The sequence below is a fragment of the Globicephala melas genome, chromosome 7 (genome assembly GCF_963455315.2).
Source record: "Globicephala melas chromosome 7, mGloMel1.2, whole genome shotgun sequence".
Lineage (NCBI taxonomy): Eukaryota > Metazoa > Chordata > Mammalia > Artiodactyla > Delphinidae > Globicephala > Globicephala melas.
Genome location: NC_083320.1, coordinates 1,806,135 through 1,826,272, shown reverse-complemented (window position 1 = coordinate 1,826,272; position 20,138 = coordinate 1,806,135). Strand labels below are relative to the sequence as shown.

At 49.4% G+C, this 20,138-nt stretch overlaps 1 protein-coding gene across 4 annotated transcripts in view; it reads right to left on the bottom strand.

Moving 5' to 3' along the window:
- The window catches only part of HDAC4 (histone deacetylase 4), a 287,553-nt gene that overhangs the window by 208,019 nt on the left and 59,396 nt on the right, over positions 1-20,138 (bottom strand). The window lies entirely within an intron of this gene.

Genomic DNA, 20,138 nt, shown 5'->3' with positions numbered 1-20,138 from the left:
ACCCAGGGCTGCTTGGGAACATCCGGGAAATGGACAAGTCTGAGTGTTACCAGCAAGCTGAAAATGACAGACTCTCGAAATGGAAGACACTGAGGACCGAGGGCCTGGGGAGAACGGAAGCCCCCGACCCATGCGCCCAGGGCTGGGCTCTGTGCTGCTGCACAGGAAGGGACAGAGGGGCGCCCGACGGGAGGGGACAGCCCAGGCCCTCAAGGTCACACGCGAGACTCAGCTTTTGTGGAACTTTGTGCTTGTATTTTAAACTGCATTTTCATGCAGAAGTCCCCTGCTGAGACGCTTCCCCGGGGGTGATGTGCTGGGGGAGCTCTGGGCCAGGGCCAGCCAGGTCCCACAGGTGCTCTGGGCCTCCCCGCAGGACCCAGAGCTCAGAGAGGAGAGAAGATGCCGTGGTTCCCGCAAGCGCTAAACTAACGTGGTGGCGAGACAGACAGAGAAGTCACGAAAATCAAAACCAGATATTCTCAGCCGACACTGGAGGGAGTTCAGCAATAAGGTAAAGTCATCACTATCAAAGGCACCACGATGCCAGTGCCCACTGCTGGCCTGACGCTCGGCCACGGCAAAGGAGGCCACGCAGGGCGCCAGGCGGACAAGGGCTGGACACCAGACCTGGCGGGCAAGCCCGCGACGCAGAGGGGCCCGGGGCTGGGGGCCGCTCAGCAGGGCCTCAGCCGTCACCCCCTCCTAAGCGACCTCAGGGCCAGGGTCGCGACCCCTGACCTGGTCTCCAGTCCACAAGGGGCCAACAAGGAGGACGCTGTCAGCACAGCTAAGAGACACCACCGTCCCTCCCGCAAAGAGCCCTGAGGGACCTGCAGGCCCATCTCCTCAGACTGTGCACGCCCTGCGTGGACGCAGCCACTGAGGGATCAAGCCCACGCTTCACATTTTGCCCTTTCTTCCTCAATTATCTGAAGGAAGGCCAAAGCCAGATGGTAAAATCCTGGAGTGAAAAACGTCCCCTACTGTCCTCACTCTACAGCACACTAGACTGTTACTTAGTTTTGATAAGAAAAATGAACCGCTCTACTGACACGCGGGAAAGCCAAATTCATTCTTTTCTTTGTGTGTCCAACTAAATTAAAGCCTTCATGTTCACCTTCCATAAAAAAGGAAAACAGGGCTTCCCTGGTGGCGCAGTGGTTGAGAATCCGCCTGCCGATGCGGGGGACGCGGGTTCGTGCCCCGGTCCGGGAAGATCCCACATGCCGCGGAGCGGCTGGGCCCGTGAGCCATGGCCGCTGGGCCTGTGCGTCCGGAGCCTGTGCTCCGCAGCGGGAGAGGCCGCGATAGTGAGAGGCCCACGTACCGCAAAAAAAAAAAAAGGAAAACAGCCCCTAAACAAGGACCATGGCGCGTCACCAACACGGCCCAAGGACGTGCAGCTATTTCCTGTGACCGCCCCGGGCACCCTCCCCGCGGCAGCAGACAACAGGGGTCGTTGCTGGCCCATCACTCTGGCCCCCAGAACGTGGCCTGGCCACATGGAAAGAGGGCTTCAGTGGAGGGCACGCCCTTGGTGCCGGGCCCAGGCTGACGCGAGCAGTGACCTTGGGCAAACCGAGTCCTTCTGGGCTTCATGTGTAGAATGAAGCTTTACGGTCCCTCCTGGCTCTGAACTTTGAGGAGGGATGCTCTGATGGTCCCCTGTGTTCCTCTCTCTGGCCCGCACGTTCTCCCCTCCAACGGGGGTTGGGGGCAAGGAGCCAAGGAGGAAATGTCCTGGGAAGCTGGAAGTGGGTGGCCCAGCACAGGGGGTGCCCGAGGGCCGGGACTAAAAAAGAAGCTGATGGTAAGAAGTTCCCTTGCTCAGGCTTGACCTCTGTACGTGGGAATGTGGAGAGGTCGCAGGTCAGAAGCTCTGCCCCATCATCCAGGCCCAGCCTCTCCCTCTGACCAGCGGACAGATGTGCTGAGCACCAGAGTCTGGCTTCTGCTTGGATTCACTTCGTATTTTTAACTATACTCTGAATGGAAAGAAATAAAAGTACTTGACAAAACCAGCCGATGTCAATGTCCCTGCAGCAGTCAGTGACTAATTTTAGCAGCGGAAAGGCAAGGGTCTTAGAACCCAAGAGATGATCACCCCCGGGAACGTCCTCCTCTCCGAGAATGTAAATAAAGATCAGGACAGCTCACCCCGGGCCCATCCTCCACGTCAGAGTGTGACATTAAACAGAACTTTGACAGAGCAGCTTGGACCCTTCCTAAACTATCAGGAGGCCGACGACAGCAGTTATGGGCGGTTCTCCACGTCACGTAACAGCATCCCGCACCCCAGATCTTCCAGGCTCTCCACCTGAAATCACGTACAAAGTGTGTTTCTTGTGAAAATAAGTGCCCTTGAAAGAAAGCCAGCTGAGGGCACTGGTGCCAGAGTGGGGAGTGAGAGAAGCCTCTGTCCCGCCAGGCGGCAGATGACTCTCTAAAGGCTGCATCCAGCTGAGGTGGCAGGAGAGCGAGGAAGGCCCTCTGACGGCAGGAACTCGCGGGAGGGTGAGCGGAGAGGGAGGGACGGGTGTGGAGCTGAGGGCACGTCCTGAAGCTGCCCTCAGGCCACCTGCCTCGGCTGCAGCTCGCTGGGTCACTGTTTAAGGTCCCCAGGGCCCGGAGGACAAGCTGGGGGTCCGAGCAGTAGGGAGTGCGGCCGAGGCTCCCCTTTAGGGATGTGTCCACGCCCGGGCCTGATGCTGGCTGGGAGGGGGCAGATCGAGAAAGAATACTCCCTGGGAAGCCATAATCACAGACCACTCGTGAGGCTCAAGGGGGAATCCAGGTAACCCCGGGACCTGACGAACACCATGGCAACCGCATCCCGAAGTGCCTCCCAGGTGGGGCCACCGCGGCTGTGACTAACCCCGGCACCAGACACACGTCCTCCCTGGCTAAGCACGCTATCTATCAACCCCGAAAGAACATCTGTAAAAAGTTATATGGGCGTAAAGTCACAATCGAAAATCACAATGCAGGGGAAAAAACCCAGGCAGTGGGACAACCTGCAATTACAGGAAAATCTAACATGACCACGATGTCATCTCAACAGCAGGCTTGAGGAAACAAACAGGGTCATCCAAGGATCACAGCGGAGAAAGTGACCATCCAGGACCCTCACTCAGTAGCTGCACGACCCTGGGTCCCGTAAGCTCTCTGTGCCTCTGTTTCTCATCTGCCAAAGAGCGATGGTAACAGCTGAAGCTCCCCCCGGAGAAACGTGTAAGGGGTAAAGGAGATCATCACTGATGTTCTCTATTTATCATTAACTATTATTACTAATACAAAACATGGCCAGGCATATTTGAAAACAATCTAAATAGAACTTGTAGAAATAAAAACTATGATAATTAAAACAAAATGAATGAGTTAAATAATCAATTAGATAGAGCTGGAGAGAGAATCGGAGAATAGTAAACCAGCACTGAGAAAATAAATGGGAATGCAGCACAGAGAGACAAGGAGACGAAAGGTGTGAGAGGCTGAGGGCTGAAGGGCAGGGGGAGGCGAGCTATCACACTTCTGATCCAGGAGGAAGAAGAGGACACACAGGCCAAATGCACGAGGACTGCGAGCGCATCCTAGGAAGCCCCTGTGCTCGAGACAGCACAGGGCTGACACATCTGGCAGACAGAGAGCAGGACATCCAGAAAGAGGCCCAGGGCTCATGGAGCTCCGGTGCAGGACAAGCTGGCATCTCAACCACTGCACAAAGAGGGGCCGTTTATCAACGGCGGCCACCCGGGCGAAGATAAAATTAGATCCGAACGAAGCACATACAAGAGCGAGCTCCACGCGGATCAGGGACCTACCTGCCGAGGGCGGGACAGACGCCCCAGAAGGAGACGCGGTGGGAACACAGGAAGGCCTTCTAACTGCAACTCAAAATCTGGATGCAGTTGGAAAAAAAAACAAACTTGATAAGTTTGAACCACTCCGGGGGGGGGGGGGGTGGGGGAGGTTTATAGGGCAAAAGCACAAAGAATATGAAGAATTCACCCTAAAGAATTCAAAAAATAACTGACACACTGAGAGAAATTACTTGCGATCTCTCTCACAGATAAAAGCTAATACCCCTTCCATATAAAGAACTCTTAAAAATTGTGGGAACAAAGGCCAAATTCCGGACAGAAAACCAGGCCGAAGGCGTAAAGACAGAAAAGGCCTCTCACTGAGACCCCTCTCCTATCTATCAGATTGCCAAAAAGTAACATCCTCTGCTCTCCGCTGTGTGGGAACAGGCAGCTCGCACCGCTACTCCTGGGGATGCACGTCCCCTGCGCCCGCTTCGCCCCGGAAGGCGTGGCAAATTCTATTAAAATTGCATATCTGCTTTTCTGACAGCAATCGCTTCTGTACACGAAGTGAACAACAGGGCAGTGCATGAGCACCAGGTCCCTCGGGGAGCACAGTCCTCCAGGGCGATGCTGGCCCCCACCTTGGTGCCTGACGCAGGAAGCCAGGGGCACACAGGCACGCACGGTGCAGGGAACGGGGAGGAGCTCCGTGGAGGGAGGGGGTGGATTCCAGGACACGCTCTGGGGTGGAAAAGCCAAGCGCCAGAGAGATACCTGTAGGATGTCTGCTTTGTGTAAGGAAGAAGGCAAAATAAAGTCCATTAATTTGCTCATTTGTCCAGAAGGGCAGCGTGGGAGGGCAAGGGGTGGCGGTGGGACGGGGACGGGAGGAGGAGGGGGAGGGGAGGGGGGAGGCAGGGACGCAGGCACCGGGCGGGGAACCACATTCATGTTTTACGTATGCAGAAGTAAAAATAAAACCCAAAAAATCTCTAAAATGAAATACGGGCAGAAACACGGGAACCAAACCACATTGCAAATGAACAATATAACCACCCTGGGCCCGGGGAGGGGCGGGTAAGAACCATGCCACGTAGCTTCGGGATGTGGTATTTGGACAGTACTCGGACTCCACACCCTAAACAAGTACTGGACTCTAGGTAGTGGGTGTCCTTCTCACAAAGGCAAAGATGGGCAGCTTCTTCCTGAGCGTTTCGGGACTGAATAAATAAATCTACCGTGCAGACCGGGAGCTCCCCTTCCCAGTGTCGGAGGAGGGAGTGACGGATACGGCGAAGGGCAGCTGAGGGGCCTCGCGAGGCTGGAGTGGAAGCAGGGCTGGGGGCTCATGGAGCTCTAGGTGGTGTGTGGCGTGCGTGTGCGTGCGCGCGTGCCCGTGCGTGCACAGACATCCACGTCCTAGCTCCGTCCGCTGGGCGGCCGAGGACCAGTGAGCACATCCAGCACGCAGGGCTTGCTTCCTATATAGCAGCCCCTGAAAACAGACACGAGGCCTCCTTGGAGAATCAGCTGCCGCCCGGGCAGGGGCAGGGAAGGCTCAGGGAGAGATGAGAACATCTTACTGTATCACAGACAGTAAGAGGGGCTCAAAAGTGCTGGGGGTCTGGCAGGGGAGCCAGCACGGGAGGCTCCCCTCAGCCAAACCAGGACGATCCGGGCACCGAAAGAGATAATGGTAACCAAGGGTAACAGTGAGAACAAACCCCGTTAATAAAACAGGCCATTAGTCCAAACTGACGTAAATAAACACGTAAACAAATAAGAAAGGCAAGTTCCTTTTTACAGGAAAAAAGCCAACTACTGAATTAACAAGAATGACAGGACTAGAAAATCACCAAGACTACCACCATCACAATCCCAAGTTCAGGCGAGAGTCCTCACCGGATACTGAAACCAGGGGTCACTGAATGCCATGTAGGACTCTCTTGAGATCTAGGACATTGTTAGGACAACTGGCAAAATAGGAATCGGGCCTCTGAGGAGACAACACTGTTGTATGGTTGGTAGTTTTCTGAGGCTGACTGCTGTGCTGAGCAGCTGATGACAGGCTGCCCTTGTTTCTGGGCAATAGATTAGTTGGGGGGTGGGGGGAAGGGTGTCATCCCAACCACTAACTTCTAAATGATTCTGGAAAAAAAATTATTTTAAAAAATATAAACGTATACAGTAATTCTCTGTACTATTCTTGCAGCTTTTAAGTCTGAAATTACAGCAAAATTAAAAGTTAAAAGGACAAACAGAAAAAGTTAAGGGCTAAAATGTTCCCAGAATTTTTCAAAGCCACTCATCTCCACATTCAGCAAGTCAAAAAATATCAAGACGGATAAATGAAAACGCTTAGTGGAAATGCAGAACACGCTTAGAAGACTTCGATCATAAAAGCACCAAGAGAAGTAGCAGATTCCTACAAAGAAGACACGAATGTGGGCAGGGAACTTTGAACAGTGACAGTGGAATTTAGTGGGCCGACAATATTTTCAAAGTGCTGGGAAAAACAACTGTCCACTTAGAAGTGTCCACCTGTCATAGCAGACCAGAGTGCTGGGGAAATAATGCCATTTCAGACAGACAGAAAATGACAGAATTTACTACTGCAGGAACTTCTAAAGAAACTTCTAAAGGATGTTACTTTCAGCAGAGTAAGATCAAAAAAGAAGAAATGGTATGCAAATAAAATAAACATAAGATTAAAACTAAGAAGCTGTATTCATCAAGAAAGACCACAGAGTAAAAGGACAAGACATCTGCAAAAAGCAACATACACATGTAACCATGTCTTTGTTACAATACACATGCACACACAGACACACAGAACAGACACACACAGAAAGATCGGTTTTACAGATGAATAAGAAAAGAGAACACACAACTGAACAGAAAAATAGGGACTTCAAATCAGAAGCTACAAATGCCCAAAACAAGATGCCCAGGTTCGCTGGCAGTCTAGGGCAAGCACGGTGAGATCCAGTTTCATGAACCGTCTGGCAGGAGGCCATGGTGGGGGTCAGGGAAAGAGGACGCTGTGCAGCCACGCCGGGGACGGACTGGCATCGTGACCCAGCATCCCATTCCCAGGGAGGGACCCCCAAAAGACCCTGCAGGTGTGTGCCAGAAAACACTGAGGAGGATGTTACCACGCCATGATTGAAGGCAGCGACACCCCAAGGCCAGCTGCAGGGCCATCCTTAGGAAAACCAGTAAGTGGTGAAAATTCCTCAGTTACAGCTACATGCACAAACATGAATCAGCCCCTAAAACAGTTTTGTTTAAAAAAATCATAAAGCATACAGTATGATTCCATTTACATCAAGGTCAAAAACATGTAATAAAACTGAAGTCATATTGTTGAGGAACACGTACATATACATTTTTTTAAAGCCAAGGAATGAGAAGCAAACACGTAAAAGCCCTGATGATGACCTCTACCTTACAGAGGGGAGTCAGCCCACTGCTCTTGGCTCTATTTTCTCCTTTAAATGATGCTCAATACATTCTTTAGTGGGTAAAATGTTTCATAATTAAAATTTAAAATAAATATGTGTGGAAAAAATGTTAAAGGTACAACTGAAGTGGGCTAGAAAGTGATAAATCAATACAAAAAATAAATTTGGAGGGAATTACAGAGAATGGAATGCTGAACCCCACCAGCCCCTGACAGACGACATGGGTAGGACCAAATGGACCAAATATGGAAATAAGGAAATGTAATTTTTGAGACCCTTTTGCTATGCAGAAATCTGAAATTTTATGTAATCAAAACTATCCACTTTGTTATCGAACTTTTAATTATTGGCAAATACAAAATAGACTGATTATAGTGGGTTTCTTATAATCCATGAATGCACTGAGTCTTTGCAGGTTTTCTGTTACTCTGTTTTGGTTTTCACATCTTACTGAAATTGTCGACATCTCTCCTGTATTGAATAGATGGCTGAGTACCCTGCTCTTGTTAGAACAAGGTCCTCTGGAGTTTCCCACCATGAAAAAGGCTTGCTACTGCTTTCAAATCATCCTTAGCTATTTATACAAACTGCTTACTTCCTCCCAATTTGGGGATTTATTTTTGTATTCACTATGAAAACTGGAGTACTTATTTATCTCTTTTATTTTTTAAAGAACATTCTCCCGTATTTCCATGAATTCTGTACTTTCCCTGTGTGAAAGCTCTTACAACAGAACGCTTGCTGAGGAACAGCTATAGAACGTGCTCTCACATTCTTTCCCCCAATGTTCTGTGTAGGGTTTTATGTCTCTGTTCGTAAGTACCATTTGCATATAATTTTTGTTTCATTGTTGTCTCCAGCAGGTTCTAGAATTTAAGGCACTATCAGTTTCACAAAATTTGATAACATTTTTCTAGGTTTAGAGGCAATCTTAAAGAGGGTTGACATCACATAAACTTTGGGAAAATATTGAGTAATATCCTAAGTATTAGGTGCTTTCAAGAAACATTCAGGCAAACTAATATATATAAGGTGGATAAACAACGAGGTCCTACCGTATAGCACACGGAACTGTATTCAATATCCTGTGACAAACCATACTGGAAAAGAATGTAAAAAAGAATATATATATGTATAACTGAGTCACTTTGCTGCACAGAAGAAATTAACACAACACTGTAAATCAACTAGACTTCAATAAAATTTTAAAAAAACAAAAGAAACACTCAGTCGGGTCCTTTACCAGCAAACCACCGGCCCCCAGCACACTGTCATGGGCCCGTGAAGTCCAGGGAGGCTGTGCTTAAAGTTTCTGGGAGCACTGCAAATTCTCACTTTTACAAAAGGGAGAAAACGTTCATTTACTGAGAGTGTTTCTATCTAAACTTCTTATTGGGTGGATTTTCTTCTGTGCTCTCAGATTTCTCCCTGCTCTTCCCGTTTGTTTTCTTTATTGCTTGGCACTTTGAACATTCTTATTTATCTTCAATGTGACTATATTCATTCTGACAGCTTGGGTTCAGATGCAGCTTTCTGGTCCACTGTCTTCCCTGAAGTTTCGCCTTTTTGCAAAGTGACAAAATGTTCAGTGAGAACAAACAATCTAGCAAATTCATTCTTCATCGACTAGTATTTATTTATGGAATAAGCCATAATAATCTATTATTCAATGTAACCTAAATATAATGCATGCACAGATAACTGATCCCTTCAGACAGCTACAAATCCTATTCTATTTAGCAGCATCTGTGGGCCCCCCACGGGGCTCCCGTCACCCTCGAGACCGCCTGCCCACCCAGGCGGGCCCCAGAAAAACCCTGACCTGCCAGGTCTGTGTACCACTCCCCATCCCCGCACAGGCGCACACGCGCCCGCTAAGGTCAACAATTCCCCTTGACAGCCCAGCACACCTCCTCGGCCTCCTCAGGGCCTTAGGATCAGAACACCAAGGAGAAAGTCCTTTTAAGTGTCTTAAAAAAAATATATGATTGTCCACACCAGATGGCTTAGCACAGCAGATCCCACAATTTCTAGTCTCAGGGCCCCTCCACCCTCTTAAAAATTATTCAGGACGCCAAAGAGCTTTCGTTATGTGGTTGTACCCATCAATATTTACCATATTAGAAGTTAAAACTGAGAGTTTTTAAAAATATTTACCTAATTCATTTAAAAATAATGACGAACATCATTGAATGTTAACACAGCGCCTCTTTTTAGGAAAAAAGAAGCGCCTTTTCCAAAACCGAAAACAACGGGTGGAAGGAGGCGGCGCCTGCAAACCCCTGCGGCATCGCTCAGGAGGGGAGCTGTCACCTCCGCTTCCGAGATCCGCGTGTTGTGACAGGTGTTTGGGTGGCAGCGATGCAGGAAACCACCTCGCAGAGACACGGCTGGAATAGGGGGAGCATCTCCGCGGCTCCGGGACAGCTGTGGGCGTGCTCGTCTGATGCTGCGCGGAAGCCAGGCCCGGGGGCAGCGCGGCGACCGCAGGTGGGACACTGCCCTGGGCGAGCTCTGTGCACTTGGCCGTGCTCTTGACCACACCACAGCCCCGCACTGTGTCTGCGACGTCAGGACGCATCCTGGGAAAGAGCTGCTTCTGTGAGGGCTTCCCAAGGTGACACGGGTCAGCAGACACCAAGTGGGGAATGCACGTGCTCCAGAAGGACAATTTCCACTTGAAAGCTGAAATGTCATCATTGGCAGGTGTCTTCCTTACAGTGACAGCCTAGCTTCCTTCTAGAGGAAAATCTGGCAGGCACTCAAGCCTGAAAAACCACAGTTTACCTGTAAGTCGTTCTTTCCGGTAAGAATGGTGTCCCTTGAAAAAAGTGGTTAGTTCAGCTGGCAACTGGCTCGCTGAGCCGATCATGGTACTTCCCTCTGCAGAAGTGCTTTACGTGCATGTCCCCTTCTTCACTCAGAATGTTCAAAAGACTGCACCTCCAGGGTAGAGACTTAGACACCGCACAGAAGTAACAATCGTCCTGCCTCAGCAAGAATATTCCTAACTGAAACTGGCTCTTCCGTGCAATGCCGGCGGGGAGGAAGCCCAGGGCTGTGCAGTGTGACACCAGGCCTGTTGCCGGCTGGGGCACCCGCACTATCACCACTGTTGCTGCCCCCACCGCCCCCCCACCAGCAGACACGTCAGCACAGTGAGAAGGAAAGCCACATCTCAGAACTCTTACAGGCCACCCCAAGGGGCTTGGGGACCCCTCTTCCCATTTATTAAATAAAATGCTTTCAGGAAAACAGAAACAATAAGATATATCTGGACGATCCTTTGAGAGGCTGCTCTGTAGAAGGGCCTCTGCTGGGTGCGAGGTAAGCTCACAGAGGCACAAAGCTCACTTCCCGACTTCGAGCATGTGCAGCCTGACAGTGCAACACGTCGTGCAGAAATGGGGGAGGAAGGCCTGCGTCCACACCTCTCTCTCTGTCTCCTCCCCAGGCGGGACTGGAAGGGAAGGCCGATCTGGCAGGAGAGCGGAAAGCATCTGAAGGACAAGAGCTTGGGCCCAGTGCCAGAGAGGGACGTGCTCGGGGACAGCCAGGTCACACACCCACCGGGCCTCCCAGGCAGGCTGAAGTGTCATAAAACTCAGTTTAAAAAAAAAGGCAAGAACATGCATTGCTCTTAAAAGGTTTCACTTATAAGAAACAGTGATAATTTCAGAACAAATAAATTTTCTGTGGCTGCCCTATAATCTAAGCCACAGAATGTCTGTGTGATCGGGGACACACACAATGGTGTGCATTCATTAAGCACTGACAAGGGCTGATGCAACCTGTTAAAGGCTAAGGACTAGCACAATTGAAAGTGTGAAATTAGATGGAAGTTAAAAAAAAAAAAGGAAAAGAAATAGCTGTAGTATAACAACAGGAAACTTTTGGTATCTGAGGAATATTTTCAGACAGAAAGTACTCAGAAGATCCTGAATTTCAAACCCAAATAGGACATGCAAAGCCCAAAATTTAACCACAATTAGCGGAAAGAAACACAGCCCGGAGGCAGCCGACAAGAAAACCAATCCTGCTACAAATCCCCACAGTGAAGAGAGATCAGCTCTGCACATTCTCGGAAACGGAAAGGTTAGCAGAAGAAGGGAAAGGAAAGCCAAGAGGACATAACAACTTGGGTCTTTAAATAGTTTCAATTAAATATAAGAACAGCCATACTGAAACTCATTTAAATAAAATAAATAAATCCTGTATAAATAAAGTTCCCTGTGAAGGCCGTTGCTATCGCGTGCTTGCCCTGGCAGGCACTGGGCAAGTCCAAGGGGTCTGTGTGTACCCCGCAGCTTCCCCGCCCAGCAGCCCACCTGCCACCGCGTACTGGCCACAAGCCCTGGGTCCCTGGGCAGATACCAATCAGATCCCATATGAGCAAACTGAGAAAGTGGCCTGCAGAGCCTCGATTCTGCGAGGCAAAGCCTAACAGCCGGCATCGGCAGCGAGCCGGGGCTGAACTCCGCCCCTTCCGTCTTCTGTAGGAAGCTGTGTCAGCCATGCTCAAACACTCCATCCCTGGAGAGGTGGGCAAAGCATAAGGCGGGTGGGAGGCGTGGGTAAGGTGTGGGCTCGGGTACACAGTGGCAGGGACTGGAGCCGGAGAAGGAGAAACTGTAAATGTGGGTACAACACCCCCGTTTAAGAAAAGCAAGATCTATACTGACCTGGGATTGTAGCTCAGGATGCTTCCAAAGAAAAACTTTAAACAAGCCACGTCCTCTGCAACCAACGGTGCTGAAACAACCGGATATCCAAAAGACACAGAATGCAGCTGGACCCCTACCTCACACCATATGCAAAAATGAACTCCAAACAGATCAAGGGCCTAAATATAAGAACTAAAACCATAAAACTCTTAGAAGAAAACGGGGAAAGCTTCATGACATTAGATTGGCAGTGGGAGCTTGGACATGACAGGAAAAGGATGGGCAAGAAAAGAAAAAGATAGATAAATTGGACTGCATCAAAATTAGAAACTTTTGTGCATCAAAGGACACTCACTATACAGTGAAAAGACAGCCCACGGGATGGGAGGAAATATATGCAAAACATAAATCCAGAATATATGGAAAACTCCAACTCAACAACAAAATAACAAACCACTCCATTCAAAAAGGAACAAAGGACTTGAATAAACATTTCTCCAAAGGAGAGATACACATGGCCAACAAGCACAGGAAAAGATGCTCAATTCATTAGACATCAAGGAAGTGCACATTAAAACCACGGTCAGATACCACTTCACGTTACCAGAATGGTTATTATCAACAAACAAACAAACCAACAAACAAACCAAGAAGGAAAATAACAAATGTGGGGGAAATACGGAGAAACTGGAACCCTCTGGTATTGCTGGAGAGAACGTAAAATGATACAGTCACTGTTTGGAAAACAGTTCAGTGGTTTCTCAAAAGTTAAACAGAATTCCCATAGGACCCAGCAGTTCTATTCCTAGGTATCTACCCAAAAGATGCAGAAGCGGAGAGTCTGACAGACAGGTGCACATCAGTGTTCACAGCAGCACTATTCACAATAGCCCAAAAGTGGAAACAGCCCAAGTGTCCATCCATGGATGAATGGATAAACAAAATGTTATCGATACACACCATGCAATATTATTCAGCCTTAAAAAAGGCATGAAATTCTCACATACGGTACAACATGGATGAACCCTCAAAATACTATACCAAGTGAAATAAGCCAGACACGAAAGGGTAAATAATGTAGATTCCACCTGTCTGGGATCCCCAGAACAGACAGATTCTTAGAGACAGAAAGCAGAGCAGAGGTTATTAGCGCCGAAGAGGAGAAAGGAACGGAGAGTCACTGTTTATGGGGAAAGAGTTTCTGTTTGGGATGAGGAAAAAGTTCTGGAAACAGATGGTGGTCATGATCACACAACACTGTGAAGGCGTTTCCCGTCATGGAACTGTACACTTAAAAATGGTTCAAATGGTCAATTTTATGTTATTTATATTTCACAACAATTAAAAAACCATAGTGAACAAAGAAACTGGGCTATCTGTTTTATGCATGTATACAGTCTATAGATAAAGAGACTGAAATAATACCCAAGCATCAAAAGAGAATAAGGGATCATTTTATTAACTGATATGAAATAATCTTCAGGATGTAACGAATGAACAAAGCAAGGGGTCGGGGAAAGGAAACAGATGCAGTATTTTTTTTGGCCTCTGTGATTTTCTCAAGAGCTCCTGGGCCTTTCCACTGGGCCTCCCCGAAGCCAGCAGCTTGCAGCCAGAGCACTGCGTCCACAACACCGGAGGACACTCCCAACGGCCACCTGGGGCAGGTGAGCAGTCCGCACACCAACCCCGACCACACGGAAGACACTCCCGGCTGTGTTCCTAAAGCGACACACGACACAAACCCAGAGGCACACACAAGACACAGAGAACAAGGGCGACCACATCACTCACCAATGGTTCCTAGCAGCCTGCCCCTGTCTCTGGAGATCGCCACGCTTAACTCCAGCGATGAACTAACGTCCTTCCTGGGCAAATGTCTCCCAGCTCTGATGCGCGGAGCCCCAAGGAAGCCCACGCCAGCCCGCCATTGTCCCTGAGCACACGGTCCAGCAGCAGCGGCCATCCCACTTGGGTGAGCTGATGCATAAATGAGGCTCAGAAGCATCTCCTCCTTCACGAAGGGCCGGAGGACACAGCAGAGAAGTGTGGCCTTTCCCTCCTGCAGCGGAAGGCGCACGGGGTTCCAGACCCCTGCTCCCCGGCTGCTCTGTGGGGCGTGGTGCTGCGCACCTGGAACAGCCTCTTATCAGCGTTCCACAAGTCAGTGTTGTGGACACCTCGCCTTTGTTTTTCATTTACAGACCCTCCTTGAAAGCACGGTCCTTACCCCAGCTTGCGTGCACAGGCAGAAAACAAGCAGAAACTGAAGACCCTGAAATCAAGATGGGCTCAGCTTCTGGGCTGCTGTGGACTTGACCTCGGGGCTGCTGCTCCACCTAAGGGTGTCCTGCAGGGAACTGCGCCTGGCTCACAGGACGGGAATCAGGATACGGGGCCTGGACACAACTCCCCAGAGCACACTCTGTGCCCTGCGGGCGCCTAGAGACCCACGGCCCAAGTTCAAGGGCAGGCCACACCCTGCCCACACCTCCCGCCTCTGCTAGCAAGCATCCCACAGGCCGCCTGGGTGGCCAGCACTGCCTTCTTACTGCTTCACCTGCACGTCCACCACCCAGGGGCCCAGATGGCCCATCACTTCTTCTCCTGAAGGTGAATGCAGGCCCACCCCAGGCCTGTCCATCGGACCCCTCACTGCACATCCCTCAGCGGCTGCCGCCTTCCCAAGCCATCCTCTCACGTGCCCACTAGGGATGCGAGCTCCCTGAAGACTTCCTGGAGGCCACGATTTTTGCATCGCCCACATGTAGCAGGGCTCAAATATTATCGGCCAACTGCCCGAGTCACCCATGAAAAAACTGGGGGCTCAAGCGCTTTCTTCTAGTAAGCCCGGAGGAGCCGTGACACAGGCCCGAGCCCGCCAGCCAGTAAACCGGGGACTGGGGACAGCATTTCCTTTGTTTCCGGCCCCTTCTGATGACACAGGAGGAGCACTGCCGGGGCACCCCAGCTGAAAAGGGCTCCACGAAAAGAACATCAGGATGAATTCAGCCCAGGGACTCTCAGAAGATCTCTAGTGCCGATGAAAACGCCTTAGAATGAGGTTTACAGAACGCTACAGGAAGCCTTAGGATCCGAAGGGTGAGGGTTTCAGAGAGGCTGAAATGACGCCCTGAAACCTCACACACAGACGACCCACTGGAGGGAGGTAAATATTCCTGATGATGAAGCCGTCGTGTCAATAAGACAGAAGAACGGGGTGAAGAAACACAAACATTCCAGTGCATAGATCACATGTGTGCCCGGCACACGCCTCAACAACAGAACGTGCGTCTGTGGAGCTCGGTGCCCTCGGAGAAAGGGCCTCGCCACGAGCGCAGAGGTGCTGGCTCCTCTCCTCCAGCCGCCCCCCCCTGCAGTTCCAACAGTGGCCTGAGCTGGCCGGGTGTCAGGAGCGGTGGCGCTGGGCTTGCTGTTTATGTCGGCTCCAGACAACGCAGGGTTTATGACGATTTACTGACGCAAGAGCTCCCCGACGCTGCGTGCCAGAAATTAATCAGGGGAGGAGGAATTCTTTTTAAGAAACCACTTGGCAGCCGCCGCCCTGCCTGATGGGCTGAGACTGTAAGCTGAGCTCTTCTTCCAGGCCCCGGGCCGCCAGGGAGCAGCAGCCCACCCAGCACCCACAGGCCACAGGGTCAAGCTTGGGCGGAGCTCACGGGCAGGGAAACCAAGGGCCCCGGCACCGGGTGGAGAGTCCTGCTGCGTGGCTGGCCCTGCCCACCACTAGCCAGTTCTCCCCAGACAGAAGCAGGGCTGCGCACCGGCCTCTCTGGGCCCAGGCACTCCGGAAGGCCGCATCCTGACATCCAAGTAGACCGCTGTTGGCTAAGCAGAGCCTGCAGCGGGTTCTCCCATTCAGAGCTTGTCATGTTGGCAAAATGCCTTTCTCAAGAGGTGGGTTTTACACCTTACGATCCTATCACCGAAGAGAAAAACGTTCAAATACACACGTTTGGCCCTGGTCCCTGGTCTCAGTGCAGCAGGTCTTCCTGCGGACCTGAGAGTCGTGCGCCCAGGCAGGCAGGGGGAGCAAGGCCACGCCAGCCCCCGTCCCGCGGACCTCTCTGTGCCCCTCCTCTCGCTGGGCTCCCCGGCAGCTCGCAGCCCCTCTCTGTGCCGCCCGTGCCCTGGGACGGTTTGGTCCAGGCGGGCAGCTGGCTCTAGCTGGGGGATGGGAGGCCGCTGGCCTGACATGCAAACACTCTCGCTGGAATCTGCTTTGAGAAATGATGTCAGCTATTCTGAAGTTTTAAACACTAAAAGACACAGGGTATTTATGTTTATCAAAAAGGGCCTGAGTCTGACAAGGGTGACTAAAGTGAAACTTGCCAGATGCTCCGGGCTGGGCGCTGGGCCCCCGAGGGCTCTGGGTGCCCTGATGAGGACGACCGCTCCCATCCCGGGCACACGCACACGGGACCCGGGCTGCACACGTGCCTCTGTTAATCCTCCCCCACACCACCCCCGGGGCCAAAGCTTCTTCTCCGCAGGTCCTCAACCCTCAGAGAGAAGCCAAGCGCAGAGGGAGGGGCGCCAGCCACCCAGGGAGGGCCAGGGTCTGCGTCCCCACAGCCCACTGCCAGAGGCCACACACAGAGCAGAGCGGAGCTGGCAGAAGGATGCTGTGAGGGCCTGAGTGCGGCGTACCGGGCCCCGACTCAGGCCCCCCTGTCACCCAAGTGCTGCCATCCTTCCGGCTGTGGTGGGGACAGTGAGAGGGACAAGGGCAGCCAGGCCACTGCCGTGCTGCCACCCGGAAGGCACCACCGCCCCTTCACGAACAAACGACCTACCAACTGCCAACCCCTCCAGCGAAGCCCCCCCGTGTCACGATGGCGTGTCACCCGCCACCATGGGCGCTGGCTTCGGCACCTCCCAGACCACACGTGGAGGCTTGTTTGTGGGGACTCCGGGGACCTGGACGAGGTACTCCAGGAGGCCATGGCAAGGGAGGAGTTCCCGTGCGAGAGCAGGAGCCACCTTGGCCAGCGGAAGTGGCACATCCCGCCTGGTTCCCAGGGCCTGAACGAGGACCACAGGGGGCCCTCACCAGATGCCCGGATACGGGCCTCAGCGCCCGTGCTGGGCATCCAGGGCTGCAGGAGGCCACCAGGAGGAGTGTAGCCACGCAGGTCTGCCTGGGCTCTGGCCCTCTGTGACCACCACACTCAGTCACCCTTCCAGGTGTCTGTTCTCCACCACAAAGTAGACACGGACTGCCATTAACCCCGAGGAGGGGCAAGGGTTCCCACGTCCGCTAATCGGCACTTGCTATCTCTAGGGAGGACTCGCATTCCAGAAAGGCAAAATAACTGTTTGACTGCAACGCTGTTTGAGATGGTCATAGAGCCTCACCTCCTGTGGGGAGGAAAACGCTGGCTTCCTTAAAACTAGCACTCTGTAATTCAATTATTTGCAGGTAAAATCATATTTATTTTTAAGTGATTTAAATTAGCAACTATAGGAATAAAATGTACTTCTTTGTTATAAACCAAATGTTATAAACCAAACATGGCACTTATAACCTGACTATATTATATGAAAAGCATGGGTTACAAAACAGAAGAGGTAAATTTTAATGTGGAAAAGCAGATTCCACCCACAGCCTCCCCCGGCTCCAAAAAGCCATTAAAGAAGAGAAGCTGTCTTACACCCCTTCCCCTACATATAAAAATTCCCAGGCAGTTATTTGCTGACCTGTGGCTTACTTCCAACCTTTCCAGCCTTGGCTGCCACGTGAATGTGAGAATCATGGAATCTCAGAGGCAGAAGGAACTAAAATATCATTTAATACCGCCCGCCCCCCCCCCCCTTGACACATGATGAAAAGGAGGCCAAGAGAGACCTGGTGCTGCGTCTCAGCTCTGCTCTGCCGAGCGGGGAAACCACTGCTGGTGTAGTCATAACATTAATGGCATGAAAAGCAATGTCCTACAAAATATTTCTCAAGCTAAATCTAGAATGAATTTTTCATTCACATTGGAGGGAAAACAACTTGGTGAAAACCAAGGGGAGGAGGAGGAGAAGGCAGACTGGCAGGAAGGCGCTCCCCGAGTGCGCTGCATTCAGATAGGGGCACTTGACATTTGTAAGGTGCGACATCCATCACCTCATAAAATATCCGAGGAAAAGTGCTACAAGAGCAGCTAGAGGCTGCAGGTATGTTTCAGTCCACTTTAAAATACGCCCAGCAGTTATTTCACTGAAATGTGAAGGTCAGCGCAAACCCGGACAGTCACCTGGGAAACCTTACACACATTACGTGGCACCGCTAAGTAAACCTCATCTTCCACTTTGGCTACAGCAAACTAGCTCATGTCGGGCCAGCGCTGTAGCAGACTGGTTAACGTGAAAAACATATGTAGGTACTATGAAGGCTTTGGAGTCAGAGAGCTACCAAGGCAGCCAGGACTTGACGGGCCAAAACAAGAGAGAGAAGGAAAGAGAGAGGAGGGCGTATTTTGAGTCCATTTTCCCCCGAGAGGCATTTGCTGACATATAAGCTTCCACCAGGAGGGTGAGAAGCCAACCCTGGGACGTGAAATGGGTTCAGAGCCTGCCAAGGGGGATGGTTCACGTAAACACCCGGGGCTCCCAACTGAGATCCTTACATACTAGGAGTAAGTACAAGGGGAAGACCGGCCCTCAGGGAAACTGAAACCAGACGCTTCATAATAAAATGGTGGTTATTCCAACAAGAAAGCATAAAGTTCTAAATTTGCACGGGCTTAAAATAGCTTCAAAATACACAAAAGCAAAAACTGACAACTGAAATGAGAAATAATACCAATCCACAATTACAAAAAGGGATTTTAAAATATTCTCAGTAACTGAGAGAGAAAGCAGACAATAAAATCAGTAAAGTAACAGAAGATCTGAGCATCATGATTAATAAATTTAACTTGACATATACAGAACGGACAATCTTAATTGACATATCCTCTTCAAATATATAAAATATTTATAAAACTGACCATATAATGATAAAGCAAAACTCAAAGAATTTTCAAAAATTGAAATTATATACAGTAAATTCTGTGACCACAGTGAAATTAAAGTAGAAGTCAATAACAAAAGCAAAATACTAAGAAATTCACAAAAGTCTTAAATAAAGAAATAAAATAACCCATGGGTCAAAGAAGAAATCAGATGTTATTCTAAACCGAATTATAATGAAAAATGACATTTAAATACCTGTGCAACCCAGCAAAGTCAGGCATAGGTGAAAATCATAACCTTAAGTGCATGTATTACAAAAGAAGAAAATCTGAAAAAAAAATTCAATAACCTAAATATTTACCTCAATTAGCTAAAAGTAAAAGCAAAGTAAGCCCAGAGAATAAAAGGAAATAACAGCAATAAGATCAGAAATTGAGTTTTTAAAAATCCAGTAGAATCAAGAAAATCAAATATGGTTGTTTAAAAATATGAATACAACTATCCTAGCAAGTCCAGCGGGGAAAAAGAGAAAAAAAAACAAATAAACAATATGAATGAAAAAGATGTCAGTACAAATCCTACAAACAGTAAAAGATAACAAGAGAGTATTTTAAAAACTGTATCGATACATTTGAAATTTTAGATAGAATGAAAAAAATTCTGAGAATAACTAAACATCAAAACTGACACGAGAAAAAATAGAAAATTTGAATAGTCCTACGTCAGTTGGCGGTGTAATTTACAAATCTTCCTACAAAGAAAATGCCAATGTAGGTTTGCCAGTGAGTTCTTCCAGATACTTAAAAAAAGAAATTAACAACATCAACCTTATATAAACTCTTCAAGAGAATCCAACAGGGGTCAGCAAACAATGGCCCAAATCAATCTGTGGCCTCATTTTGTACAATTTGCTAATTTAGACTGGTTTTTACATTTTTAAATGATTGTTTAAAAAGAAAAAGAAGAAGAAAAATAGGCAACAGAGACCATATGTGTTCCACAAAACCTAAAATATTTACCATCTGACTCTTTAAAGAAAAACTCTGCCAACTCTAGGAATAAAAAAGAGGATAATCTCATTCCATTTTAAGAGGCCAGTATAACCTTCATATTAAAACCTAACAAAGACATTTCAAGAAAAGAAAACCACAGGCCAATCTCACTCATGAATTTAGATGAAAAAAATTAAGCCAAATATAAGCAAAATGAATGCAGTAGTATAAAAGAAGAATAATATA